Source organism: Mytilus galloprovincialis, chromosome 4 (assembly GCF_965363235.1).
Source record: "Mytilus galloprovincialis chromosome 4, xbMytGall1.hap1.1, whole genome shotgun sequence".
Classification (NCBI taxonomy): domain Eukaryota; kingdom Metazoa; phylum Mollusca; class Bivalvia; order Mytilida; family Mytilidae; genus Mytilus; species Mytilus galloprovincialis.
In genome coordinates, this window is record NC_134841.1 from 71747687 (window position 1) to 71762540 (window position 14854).

The window sequence follows — 14854 nt, forward strand, 5'->3', positions numbered from 1 at the left end:
TTTTTTGTCAGGAAACTATTAAAATCCAATGCTTTGAATTATGTTCAAATTTTCACTAATTTCCCTTTCCCAATGATCTGAGATTTTAAAATACAATGTAGTATATTTAGCTAAAAAGATAAATATATTTTTCAATCTTTTTTTGTCTTGCATTGTTTAAAAAAATTGTTTTGTTTTAGTATAAATTTGAAGTTATTAATATTCTCAAATAACGTTAAAACTTCATATTAATTTTATTTAATTGTTTGTTTCAAAATTTAACTTTTAGTCAGAATTCATCAAAAAAAAAATTAAGCTGATAAATGTGCTTTGGGGCATTTGAACTCATTCATATAAACAATTTGGTTTGAGCTGTAAAAAGGCCTAAACAAAAGGTTAATCCTTTACTATGAACATGGTTTCTTTTATTCTTCACAATTAAAAAACACCAAATTCTACAATTTCATTGGACGAGAGCACTTTGCTATATTCTAAATTTTGAAAAGACATTAACACAATAGTTTAAGTTAGAGATACAATGGATAAGCGTTGATTCATGAAAAACAAACCATTCGCCCTCCAGGCTCATGCTTTCTTTTTTCAAGAATCAACGCTTATACACTGTATCTATACCACTTCGAAGGTTCTTGTTTAAAACTAGTACGAGTTTGGACTAGGCTATTCAGTTTGTTGAAACGGTCAATTTAAATTTAAAATGAATCCTACTTTTAAGATATCAAAGACCACTACTTTGAAAGAACTGCTGCAAATTCGCCAATTTTCATAATCTTGAATGCATATGATGTGCACATCTTCTGACATTTCAAACATTGGGTTCAAACTGAAAGAGGAGTTGATTAAACAAAACTGGTATAGTCTTAACCCCGCCCTTCAGGTCAAAATCTGTTTACTCTTATGTATTTTTCATAAAGATTATATTATTTCAATATGGCAACAACAAGAAGACAACATATAATTCAGCACTATGTTGATAACATGTCAAAGATTAAATTGATAAAGCCTTTTATAGTGAATTTCCTCAACAAATCGACAGAATGAAAAACTCCAGAAAAGAGAAATCTGACTTAACAGCGATCAGATATAAATCAAGGTTAGAAGAACGACTCTCAATATGATAATTTTTTGCGAAAAAAATCTAGTGAATGATTTTAGACACATCGTTTGTTCACATAGCTAATGAAGCAAACTATGTCATGTTGTTTGGAAATTTCAGCTCTACGGGTAAGAACAAATGTTAATGAGCCAAAAAAAAGGACACATTTATCAAACGGTAATGTTAAATTTGTATCTTCTTTTGCTACAAATAGACAGCTACTGATCCACAGGATAACAGATAAAAGTATTTCATTTCATGTCGTTTTCACACCCAGTAAATGCCATCAAGCTTTTTTTTTTGTTTTCGTGTCAAATCAAAACATGAAACAAATTGAATTTCGAGATTTTTAATCCCAGAAATAATCCGCAGGATAAAATTACCAACAGCTGTGTCAGGTATAAAAAAAAATGTAAAATAACAAAATTACCGAACTCCGAGGAAAATTCAAGACGGAAAGTCCGTAATCAAATGACAAAATCAAAAACTCAAACACATCAAACGAATAGATAACAACTGTTATATTCCTGACTTGGTATAGGCATTTTCATGTAGAAAATGGTGTATTAAACCTTGTTTAAGATGGTGCGAGTTTTCGCTTGTATAAATATTAGGATTATGATTGTTAACACAGTTGACCTGGCAATAAAAATAATTAAGGCACTCATCAAAACTGGGTAATAAGTACTAAATACATCAATCTAAGGGAAGCAAATATATTTTACAGTGATACAAAACTAGGCAATTTGATTTATTTTAAAAGAGATATCGATTAGTAACGTTTTGATGTATGTTTTATGTATTAAAATTTCAAGCAACCGCAGTTTTGAGGGATAGGAACGTTTTGATTTCTATGTTCATAATAGGTAAAATTTATGTTCCTACAATCTGAGCTGACTGTGCAAAACAGGCCTAACCGAACACATTTTCTGCATTGAGCAGGTCATGTACATTTATTTACAACCGTACATCGAGTTAATTATTGTTCACTTCATGGAAATATCTAATTATGAAGAAAACTGGAATTCACTCGTTTTTGTTGTCGTTGTTAATTTTCATTTTCACCAATAAACAACACTTACATAAGTGGCTTATGGGTGTACATTATAGAAAAAAGTACGAATAAACTGAAACTTAAAGATTTATATATAATTACATAACTACATATTGCATTACCATATATTGATATTGTCGCCATATTTCAAAGCACCCATTCATGTTTAGTTCTTTATTCTTATAATCTTATGACCTTTTTTTTTTTTATCTAACTCACACGTTGATGAATTTTGAGTTCTATTAGTCTTAGTGATTGGTCCAGTTGGTTATTTTACATATTTAAAGTCATATGAAACTGCAAATGTAAGAAAACAGTTGAAAAATGTTTTATATAGTACTATAAAACATGGCACACGTAAAAGAAAATCCTTTATATTATCAAAATCTTCATAAATGTACTTCTTCTGCACTAATTCGAAGATATTATCCCGTATGTAGTGACCTTAACTACGAGAAATTCTGCCACCGCACAGTACAAGGGAAAAATGTAAACAAACGTGTACTGGAAGGTAAATAGTAATAACTGAATCTTATTAAACTAATTGTATACAACAAATTATCTTACAACTGTAATTAACAAATGGGAACGCACGAAAAATATACGATTATCATCTCTTCATATGTCAAATTACATCTAACTTGGTTTCAACTTCGTATACGAAGGCGAATTCAAAAAGCTAGTATGTGTCACCATATAATTTTGACTGGGAACGAAGTGAAATTGTCCTTCTGCATAGTCTGTGAAATTACTCCATTACTACTTTCGAAACATGAATTCATCACAAGAGATTCCCCATGCTTTGAAAAAAAGTTCTGCTATAAGTGTCGAAGTTCAACATAAAAGTTTTGTATTTCCATAATTAAAATCAATTAAGTTACTAATTCAATTTACAAATTTTCAGATTTTTTGAAAGGCGATAGAAAATAAAATGCAGTGTGTTTCTTATTCTCCTTTGGTTCGTAATGTCAAAACTCATCAAAGTTATCAGGCTTATAATTTAGTTTGACAAGCGCGCTTCATCTACATCAGACCCACCAGTTGAGGTCGAATCAAAACAGTGGTATGCCTTATAGAGCATTGAAAACCGACAATTTTGCAAAAAAAAACTGTAAAAGGCAATCTATGCCTTGGCGAAGAACAGTTTTTCACATTTTACGAACAGTAAATCTACATTAACTTATCAATGATATTTTTATATACTCGACTATTTATATCATCGGTGACGAAAGTGGAATCGGCCCAGTGGTTCATAATACTCATTAAAATATCAAATTATAATAAGGTACGCCGGACGCGCGTTTCATCTACATAAGAATGGTCAATAATGCCAGACTGAAAACAATTGGAAGGCCAAATCTCAAAGACTTATTTACAACTCTGCACTTCCTTGGTTTATGTATGATGGTTACTCCATTGTATATCATATATGAACACAATAAGCATATCATTTTAAGATCACACTCATATTCAGAACCGGAAGTCGTCAAACATACACATTATTCTCGACTACTTTAAAAATTGTTTTATATGAGTAGCAATTAGAAAAGTTGAAATAAAACTTTAAGGAAAATTTTAAACGGAAAGTATCTTATCAAATGACAAAATTATAAGCTTAAGCACACCAAACGAATGGAAAACAACTGTCATATTCCTGATTAAGTACAGGCATTTCCAAAATGATGGATTAAACCTGGTTTTAAATCAAGCTTCTCACTTTAAAGTGGACTCAAGAAACCCATCTTTTAAATTTAATGATTATCAGTAGTCAAAACGGCAAGTTCAAGTAATGTGTATTCATTTCAGATTTATTTCGACAAGGCAACACAGTAAGTAGTTGATACGATCATCGTTAAAGCCGCATTTATCAACTGGATTTATGCCTGTATACCATACCAGCTAGTCTCAATCCTGTTAATTAAATTTGTTCATTTGGTCTCAAGTTTGGAAACTATTTTTCAGCGTCATACTTGAGCTTTTTTTCAGAATGATTAGTTCCATACCAGAAGTGATTATACAATTAAAAAATATTATTTTTGGTCTTGGGTATCATCAATTTATTATTCACACAAAGTTGTGTAGCCATTGGGGTTTGACGTATAGTTGATGTATCAATTACCTAAAAACTTGGTAGCCATTAGTCTTGCAAATAAAACTTAAAGAATTTGTTGCGTCCGAAGCGCTTTCGTGATTTTTCTTCACCAGGAACGATTCTGAAAAATTTTTGCTATTGTTAAAAATTTCTATTTCTTCAACAAAATTTGCGACCATAACTGAAGACAAGTAAGGAGATGAATCATTAATGACATAAAGGTCAATAATGTACCATTTAAAGGTGGCCTAAATTAATATAGATAGAATTCTTTAATAACTTGTCAAAATGTGGTTTATTTCATGCTTTTTTCAACAATAAAAAAAATAAGGGTCACCGGGCTTTTTTTCACGCTACAGGTTGTGCAAAATTGTCTGATTTTGTATAGATTATGCGTGAAAAACCTAGTTTTGTTTGATAATAAGTAAACGACACCATAGCATTTTATGTTAAAAATGAGAGGAAAGCTCTAATAATATGCTTTCATATAAGAAAAAGAAAAATGGGGTCACCGGACTCGTTTTCTTGCTACATAATAAAATAGGCAAATTCACAACACATTCTTTTATAAAAGTTACTTTATCTGAGTTATGTCCCCTTATGTGGCAAAGTTGAAAAAAAAAGTTTTTTGTAAAATACAGCCGTAAATATGATAATACTTAATTTTCTATATAAGCATGAAATGTCTTAAACTTGAATTACATACTACTCTCGAAATTTACACAATTCATTACAGATCTTGACCGATTATTATCTGCTATTTCAAAATCCAAGATGGAACAAGATACCCAAGCTACCTTAACCATTCGCTTTTACATATGCTTCCTCACAACGATTAAAAAATGTGGAAAAAAACTGATGAACGATAACAATGAAATTAAGGAAAAATTGTTACCAATCTTTTGGTTAAGGTAGCTTGGGTATCTTGTTCCATCTTGGATTTTGAAATAGCAGATATTAATCGTATTTTTGTGGAATTTTTGAAACTTAAAATTTTTAAAAAACCTTGGCCACAAACTACAATCCTACTATAAGGTGCTAAGTTTAATATTGTCACGCTAAAGAGAGAAATTTTCTGGATCATGGATGGCAGCCAAAATAAATTATGGTAAGAATTATCAATAAAAAATTATGGAAAAATTGAACAAACTACACAAATAATCATAGGGGTCAAAACGTCGTTATTTATATAGTGAGGTGTCAAAATGAGGTTAGTTGTATAAATTATAATATCACAACTATTCTTAGGTAAAATTTATAGACTTTTGCACTGATTTTGAATTATTTTTTAAATAAATCTAAGATTCAATAGTAGCCCCTCGAAAACCTTCTCCTTTGTACTTCTAACACGATCATTTGGTCTCAAAACGACCATAATCAGAAATAGACGTGTATTGTATATTGATGCCCTATAAATTTCCACAAATAAATCAGATAACGTTGCTGCAATAATGAGTTGTTGTTTTTATTGAAGTGTTCCAAACATTTTTTTGTACTCTTACTTCTTGAGGATGAGCGGACAATGAAATTGAACAATATAACAGTAATGATATCTTTGTTAATTCTCTGACACGGAATTTTAACTGCAACAGAAACCGATATGCTTTTGTAGACATAATAACTTCCTATGAATCTTGCCAGTGCATGTTGGTTATAAACTCTCATTAAATCCAAAAAACAATTAGGAAAAATTCATTAACAACTATTCACACCTATCAAATTCATACTTTTGCCACAGCTGTTTTGTTCGTTACAAAACAGACATAATTATAAATGACCTACACTGTCATTTGAAACCCTATAATACCCATTTTCAGTTCCCTATAAATTATTCCCATTCAAAATATTTTCGACAGAGTATATTTAAAGGCTGCTTAAACGAAGTTCATCATTCATTTGGTAAGTATGTTTGGTTTTTTTTAAATACTCAAATGATCATCAAATTATTTTTCTACTTTTCATTATCGTGTTACCCTTAAATCATTAAAATAATAAGATAAGTGTTTGTCAGTGTATAGTCAGAACATAACTTTTGTTGAGAAAAACAAGTAGATAAGGAAATTGTAATTTTCTCAACTGTTAGTTGGGGATAAAATAAAGGTTTCATCCAATTATATACCTATATTGAGTTATTTTCATTCAGTACGATTGATCTTTCATATAAAGAAACAACTCCGGATGATAACATAAGAAAATGTGCTTTAATATATAACATAATTCCCCGTGTAATGTCATTATTCAACCGAATAAACTACAAGAGTTTGCCAAAACATTTAATTCATTTTCAAGTAATCGTGTGATGTATACAATTGGGCTTTTATTTTACAATATTCCATCTTTAACATTTTTTTAGGTTTTAGGCGTAAGTAATTCTTTTCTTTTCCTGTTTTGATCAAAATACTAGAATATCAGAAAACGACTCTAGTGCACAGTTTGACTTTCTACACGAAGAGTATAAGGTTTTGTCAAATTATAATTTCAATTGAAAGGACATTATATGAGATACAATTGATTATGTAAAACTTTTTCTAAACAGTTTAAAAACAAATAAAGTTTTATAACATTCATGTGTAGGATTATCGAAAAACAAAAGCATAAAATCTTGTTGATTCACACCGTGTTGGAAATTGTACTATGACCTAAGGGTGTTTAGGGTGTGTATTTTTTTTCGTGTTACATGTACATTCGATTATGTACTCTCTCTGCACAACAAATAAATAAATTTTCCCATTTATTTTAGGGGAATAATAAGGTTTTTAAATGGGAGGGGGATTTAGTACACTGGAATATGTTTCATGCAAGTTGAGGACGAAAAACAAATTATCAATTGATACAACAGGTAGGTCCTGCAATAGGGAGCCGACTCGGGATGAAGATCAAGTAATTTGGAATAGCACAGGAAAACCAGGATAAACTAGGTTGGAACCCAAATTTAGCCTTACAATATTCGACAAACGGACTTCTCAAAGAGTTATTACAAGAGTGATAAACGTGCTTAGATCGTAGCACTCTTTCTACATTAGTATTATAGGCATCGGATTTAAAGTTCTCATTCTGACCGGACGGTGCAACGAATTTATGCATCCCGCACTGCCAAACGGACTTTGGGAAGATTTTTACTGCAATTGGAAAGAAGACAAAGGGATGGCCATATTTCTATATGTCAACCCTGATTTAGTTCGTTTTAGATTGTTAAAAGATAATCTGTTTTTCCGCGGTAAAATGCCATGAAACTAGAAAAAATATTACCACCGCCTTTTAGAAAGTTAATATAATGAATAACTCACCAATTGACATGTAATTTTCCATTACCGACACTTTTCGTTTGTTTCTTGTTTCACGGAATTGAAATAACATCTTGTTTCAACTGGACAGTGATTTCTAAAGTTGTTATCTAGTGGGTTTTATTTCACCTTATTATTGAAACGTTCTGCGTGCTTATACACAAATGCATATGGAAAGAGCATCTCACTTTAATATGATCGGTGAAATGGGATACAATTCCATCCAAATGTTTGCAGAAAATTAAATTTTTGCTGGAATATTGGGTTTTCAAACAATCAAACAAATATTTTTTATTCGTAAACTATTATTTAATATACAATATTTCTGCGTTCCAAATTTTCATTTAAAAAAATATATATATTGTACGCAGGTAAATGCAGGATGACAATTTTAATTCCTTGTCTGGGTCTAGCTTTTCTTTCTTTTTTCCCTATTTTAATTTATTGCCTCTTCAACGTGTGTATTAACTTTTGAATTTTCAATTATTTCATCAGTTGTGAGACAACAATTATAGAACAGCGCATCTGGTGCAGTAAAACTTGTACAATTAATGTTCTTAATATCACATGCGTGTTTAAGTCACAACTCCAAAATCATTTTTCCCTTTTGAGCGTAGGTGTATATATGATGTATATCTAGAGACCTCTTATGATCGAAGAAATAAACTATCATTGATGAAATTAGTAACAATTTATACAAACCGTTTGCATGATAATTCTTCAATTTTTGAGGGCATGTCAAACTGTCACTAGTATTAGAATTCCTAGTAATGGACTTCTGCTAGTATCAAAACAACTGTACTATCGCACATAGATTGACGTAAGGTAATGTTTGAAACACTGTGATTTCTAAAATGACATTGTTATAGTTTTAGGACACTGTTGTTATCTTTATATGTATCTGTATCAACATCAAAGAGTAAAGTATTTCATTGTCGGAGTTGTGGACTACTGAATAACAATAATGTTGATTTCGATAACCAGCTTTGTAACCGCGGAGAAGAAGTTTAACTGAATTTAAATTCAAGGGGGAGGGGTGTTATGGTTTTTTTGTCTGAGTCAGAAAATTTTCGACGCTATCAATCAAATTATCCTTTTTTAAATTTAACACTATAAGGTATGGGGAAAATCTAGATTCCGAAATTTTTTTTGTCATCTGCTTGACCACAATTTTTTCCCCATCAAATTGGGGGTCATAGTATCTTTTTTAGGATAAAAACAAAATCCCAACCCCTTTGGAGTTAAATGGTCGTTCCCTAAGTATATATAAATTATTGTAACTATAATTTCAGGTCTCTTTCAATAACAACAATGGCATCAACAAACAACCTGACAGGTTATTTGAAAGAATTTGGGTTAGCAGTTAATGAGGTAATGGCAATGTACGACGACCTCCTATTTTGTCCGAAGAAACAGACGCATGAGAATGCCCAAATGTTTCACAAGTACTTTGAGCCGTGTATAATCTTACTTTGTTCGATTTGGCATATAAATTTGATCCGAATAATGAGAAATACAGAAGATTTCATTAAAAAGTACGGATTCATGGTTCTTTACACAAGTCTTGATTTATTTGGTCTAATCATCCAAGACGCGTTTCTCATAGCTTTCCTTACCCGACATGAGAACTATGTAGAATATAATTGGTGTTATGCTTTTCAGGTCGGGACTGTTATTGGAGCACATTTTTTAGTTCGAACCTCACTTTGGATTAAAATGATGCACAGTTACCAGATATTCATTATAGTTTACAAGCCATTGACGTACAGACGGTACTTTAATCGACGTATAGTATCTGTATATATGGGGTTGGTGTTTTCTTTATCATTCACTATGAGTGTATTTTATTTCTTTGATCTCGAATTTGAGAAAACATATGTAAATGACAAAAATTCAAATCAATTCGTCGAAGTATGTAGAGAGCCTGAACAGTTTTCTGTGAATTTGGCTAATAAGGCAAAATACAAAGTCCTTGAGATAGCCGATTACATTTGTTCAGCGTTGCTTCCATTCATTTCCCTAACGATCTTTTGTATATCAATTGTAAGGGTAGTTAGAAAACAGACAAAACTTTGGAAGATGCAAAACAAAAACATAACGGCAAGAGAAAAGTCTACAAATAGATTGGTAAAGGTCAATGTGTTATCCTTTATATTTTCTGCTGTCCTCCTGTCACCCATGCTTATACTTTCCGCAATCGAAATGTTTACAGATTTCTCAGATATCGCACCATCGCTTTTATATATTACATTATACTCTAGCTTTATCTTTAATGTTTGTTATATCTGTTGCATTCCAATAACACTTTTTATGTTTAGCTGGCTTTCGGCGCCATTTCGAAATGGTATTAAAAAAGCATGGACAAGAACAATTAAAAGTTGCAGGAAGAACACAAGCAGTGTTTCAGAAAAAACAATGACTACCAGTAAAGAATCAGAAAAAAAATGACTACCAGTAAAGTGTAAGAAAAAACAATGTCTACCAGTAAAGTTTCAGAAAAAAAACTGAATGTAAGTGTGTCTCATCAATGATTGTATTTCGTCATATCTTAATGTCTGTGTCAATTGGAGAATATGTTGTGTGTAAATTTCATTTCAATATATAATTTATAGTTTTTGTAAATAAATATGTGAAAAATATTTCTTTAGTATACACAAATTACCTTATTAAACATTTTTTTTTATTTTGATAAATAATGTCGACTTCATCTTATACTTTATGAAAAAGAGACACCTCAATCCAAAAGCATCGATAAATTCTTCTTAATATATCAAAATATCTATTAATCAAGCATTTGATATTATCTGCACGTAGTGATGCAAGACAAAATATACAGTAACACGAAGTTCAGATCTGTAACGAAGTATTCATAATTATACTTAAATGAAACATTGAAATCTCTCGAATGCGAAGCGTGCCATTAAAAATAAGCACTGACAAGGAAGAGCCAAATCAGCAGAATCAGGCGTCAGAATACTGATTGGATTCACAATTCTCTTCTCTCTAATATGTTGGTGAAATAACAGACAAAATAGTCATTGCAAAACTTCTAGAAGAGTGACATAGAGCGCGTCGACGAGTCAAATTAATGTCAGGTGTAATGTTTTCATTGTATTACTTTTTGTGGCAAACAAGTACGCGTACTTTAAAGCTTACTGATAATTAAGAAGCGTGATATAATATGGTATCTTCAGTCTAGAAAGTCAATTGCTATGTCTTTGTAAGGTCAAGGTATGTCATTATTGACATATATGCTTGACCGGAAATGCAAAGATGACTAAATTTGTCAGTTAAACATCTCGTCGCAAAATCGTTCTTGAGTAAGACTTCTATTCAATTAATCATGTGACAGATATCAGCATGATGCTATTTTGAGCATTAATCATGTGACAGATATCAGCATGAGGCTATTTTGAGTTTTTCTTCAAGGGGCATCAGCTGCCAAATTCATGTTCATCGATGATACTCAAATTTTCATATTTGATTTGAAACATACTTTAAGGTATATACAAATTACAAAAAGTCCCAAAGATACAATTAGCAATGCATTGACTCGTTATTATGTATCGTCTAATAACGAGTTGTCTGTGTCTGTTTGGTATCATGAAATAGATTATGCAGACATAAAAACTAAATACCAAATATTTCAGTATATTAAAAACTAATGACATTGCTTTGACATTGCTTTGACAAGAATTTTTTTTAAATTTTGACTAAACAGTGTAAAGTGGAAAATGCCTAATAAATATAAAAGACTCAAGTGGATGGTCTTACGACAACATTGATGCTGAATCCAAAGAACGGAAGCTATTAACTACTATGTTAATTTGAAAACTTCAATATCCACACATTTTGATTTCAGGATGTAGCCAAGGGAAATTAAAAAAAATTAAAATAGATACTATAAATCAGAAGAGTATTAGTTAAGGATGTACTTAGGTGAGGTTTTGGAATGTGTGTCAGATGTTCGGACTCCTTGGTGTTTTTCCATACGATACAAGGTAAAATGTTTTGTCCAATAACACCTATTTATCTTTTAATATAGACTGAAAAGCTCATAAAAGGTCTTTTGACAAAATTTCAGCAGATTCTTGATTTTTTTTCTTTTGATTTGAGATAAAATAAAAATACTAATGCAAATATAAGGTAAAAGTCCGAGTCAGCCTTTTTCCAACACATTTTATAAATCAAATATCTCGAAAAGGAGCTCCATGACCTATCAATATTTTTAGATTATTTAGGTCATTAACTAACACTCTTCCAGCGTATAGTATCAATTTTAAATTCTTGATTTTTTTAATTTCATCAAAGATCACCTAAGAACACCCTTAAGGAACAAAATAAGCTAAAAATAGTGATAGGTTATGGAACTCCTTTTCGAGATATTTGATTTTTAAAAAAAGCGGGAAATGGCTGACTCGGACTTTTTCCTTATAATTAGCATTGGCATAATTTGGGTTTCAAATCGTAAGAAAAGAAATCTATATCTGCTAAAATTTTGATAATGACATTTTATGAGCTATTGGAGTCTTATATGAAAAGAAAAGTGGGTGATATGGGGCAAAATATTTTACCCTGTATTGTAGGAAAAAAGACCAAGGTATTTGGACATCTAACAAAAGTTCATAAACCTGACATGATGACATCCTATTTTATGTTCTGCTAAATCGTCCTAAATATACATGATATAGCCATCGTTGGAAGTGTCCGATAATTCAGTTGGAACCTCCAAACCTCCCCACGGCTGTATTACCACCAGCTTGTAGACTATACAACCATACGATTTAATATCCGGAACAAGATATCGGACAAGACACCAGAACGTTGTACCGATCTTTGCAATAATCAACCAATCGTCATCTCTCTTAATACCCGTGGCCGTATATTGAAATCTTTTAAAATCCAAGTATCATTTTGAAAATAATATGAACAAATGATTATTCACATCCATCAAAATATACTTCTCAATCAAAGGAGAAATGACATACTCATGCAGAAATTAACGTTTGACGTTCATTGTAACTTGATATCCCAGAATTCCCATTTGTAGATCCGGAAAAAGTATTTATACCCGAACGATTTCCGGGAAAGTATATGCAGGTTAGTGGTAAAAGGTTCATCAGCTTGTTTGGTATGGTTTTTTTTTTTAAACAAAAGTCATCATCAATCTTCTATTCTCAATTAACCATTGAATCATTTTAAAGTTAAATCAACTTTTTGACAGTGTAAAATTAGAGCATTAGTTTGTTGTGAAAACCACATAGATAAGGTGAATTAATCAATATTTTTATTTGTCAGGTAATGGGCCTTGTCAAATTGGATGCAAAATATTTTAAATTGCTTGATTAGAACATCTTTGTTTTGAGGCGACCCAAAATAAGCTGCATTCATAATAAACTTAGTGTCTATTTGACAAAGGGCGTCATTAGTTTTTTTCATATCCAAGTACACAGTCTTACATCCAAGCCCGAGAAATCACACCAAAATGATGTTGGGCTTATCATCCGCACCACTTAGGAAACACCATAATTTCAAATTAGATTGTCACTCCAATTAAAATTTGTTAAGTGACAGGAACCACATGTTTTGTTATCTTGATTCACAAGTGATAACTGTTGCATAAATGAATAAATAGTAATTACACAGCACTGATCGATAAGTTTGTCTATTTAATTAGGTCTTTCCCCTACATGAGGAAAGCCCTAATTCTTTTTCCAATATTTTTTTTGCTCTTTATTTTTTCTTCCTACATTTTTTTTGACAATCAATCAATCGATTAGAGGATGGGGTTGAGCTCTCAAAGTATTTTAGTAACAACAACAACTTTATGTATCTGTAATGAACTTTATTAAGCTGTTGTATTTTACCATCATTATTAAAAAAAAGTAAAAGTAAAATTAAGATTAAACGACCTTGATGATCTCATTTTCCAGTGCTAATTATATATAAAATTCAAATGCATTATTTAAAACTAGTGTACTTTTCAAACCTTGCATCTTCTTTTTAATTTCTGATGAGGACATGTGTAGATGTAAAAACTAAAATCAGAATATTTACCATTTACTTCATCATTTCTGTACTTGAGGGTTTATCAAAAATTTACACACTAAGTTTTTGTTTTAAACATTTGTTTTTAAGTAATATTATCTCTCCCTTAAACAGTAGTGGATGACAGATTTATATCTCTACCTAACTATTTTATAATTGAAAGAAGATATGAAATTTTCACTCTGAAGGGCTTAGATGCAAGACTGTACATCGTATGTAGATGTCCAAATGTAAATACAGCTTTTGCGTTCAAGGACAGCGAACCATATCATAACTCTAGTATAACACATACTATGTAATATAAAAACAACAAAAACAGACAACAAAAACAAACAATAAAAAACAAACAACAAACAAACAAACAACAACAAACAAATAAAAACAACGCAAGACACAAAATAAAAAGATAAAAACAAAACGAAAATAGCATAATCAACTAACTACATGAAGAACAAACCTAAACAAAAAAAAAATACAAAAACTTAACAAAATTATCAACTTCAACAACAACGTTCTTATATAATCAAACACCCCATCAATACAGCACTCAAAAAAAAATACTAGGAACTTGACAACCTACTGCAGATCAAAATGCTTACAGAGTTGTTTAAGAGGAGACCATGTGCAAGCATCGAAACAGACACCAAATGAGGGCAATAACGAATTCGGCTAAAAACTTGGTTTAAACCACTTTGTAGATGGAACTTTAATAAATTTTCCAAACAAACGAATCCAACAAATGAAGTTTTATACCACACAGTTTCTCCATGAAGGTATACTATAAATAACTAAGTTGTGACATAGTTAAGAACTCATTGATTACCGTCTGTAGGTTACAACTGGTATACACTTGTAATTGACCTTAATGACCTGTACCAAGTCTGTAATTAAGTGGCTGGTGGTGCTATAACAGAGACAAAATGCCTGACTGAAACGAATACATTTCAACAGAGAAAAACTGACAAATATAAAAGATATATAAATTTATTACAAAAAATAAAATTATATAGGTATTGCCCTTGGGAAATCATCTCAGCTAATTTTGAAAATATTTTTGCTAATTATGAAAATATTTTCCCGTCGAATTCCCTGAATCCTGAGCTGTTGTAAAGCGTAGTTTGCGCGAACTATTGATGCTTGCGAAACAGTGATCAAAAGAAGAAGACAGCGTTATCTATCAAAATAATTTCAATAATGATTATTTTAACGCCTATGGTCTGACCGCTATCTGACTGCTAAGCTATAAAATTCTCGACGAGACACAGAAACAAAAACAATCACCC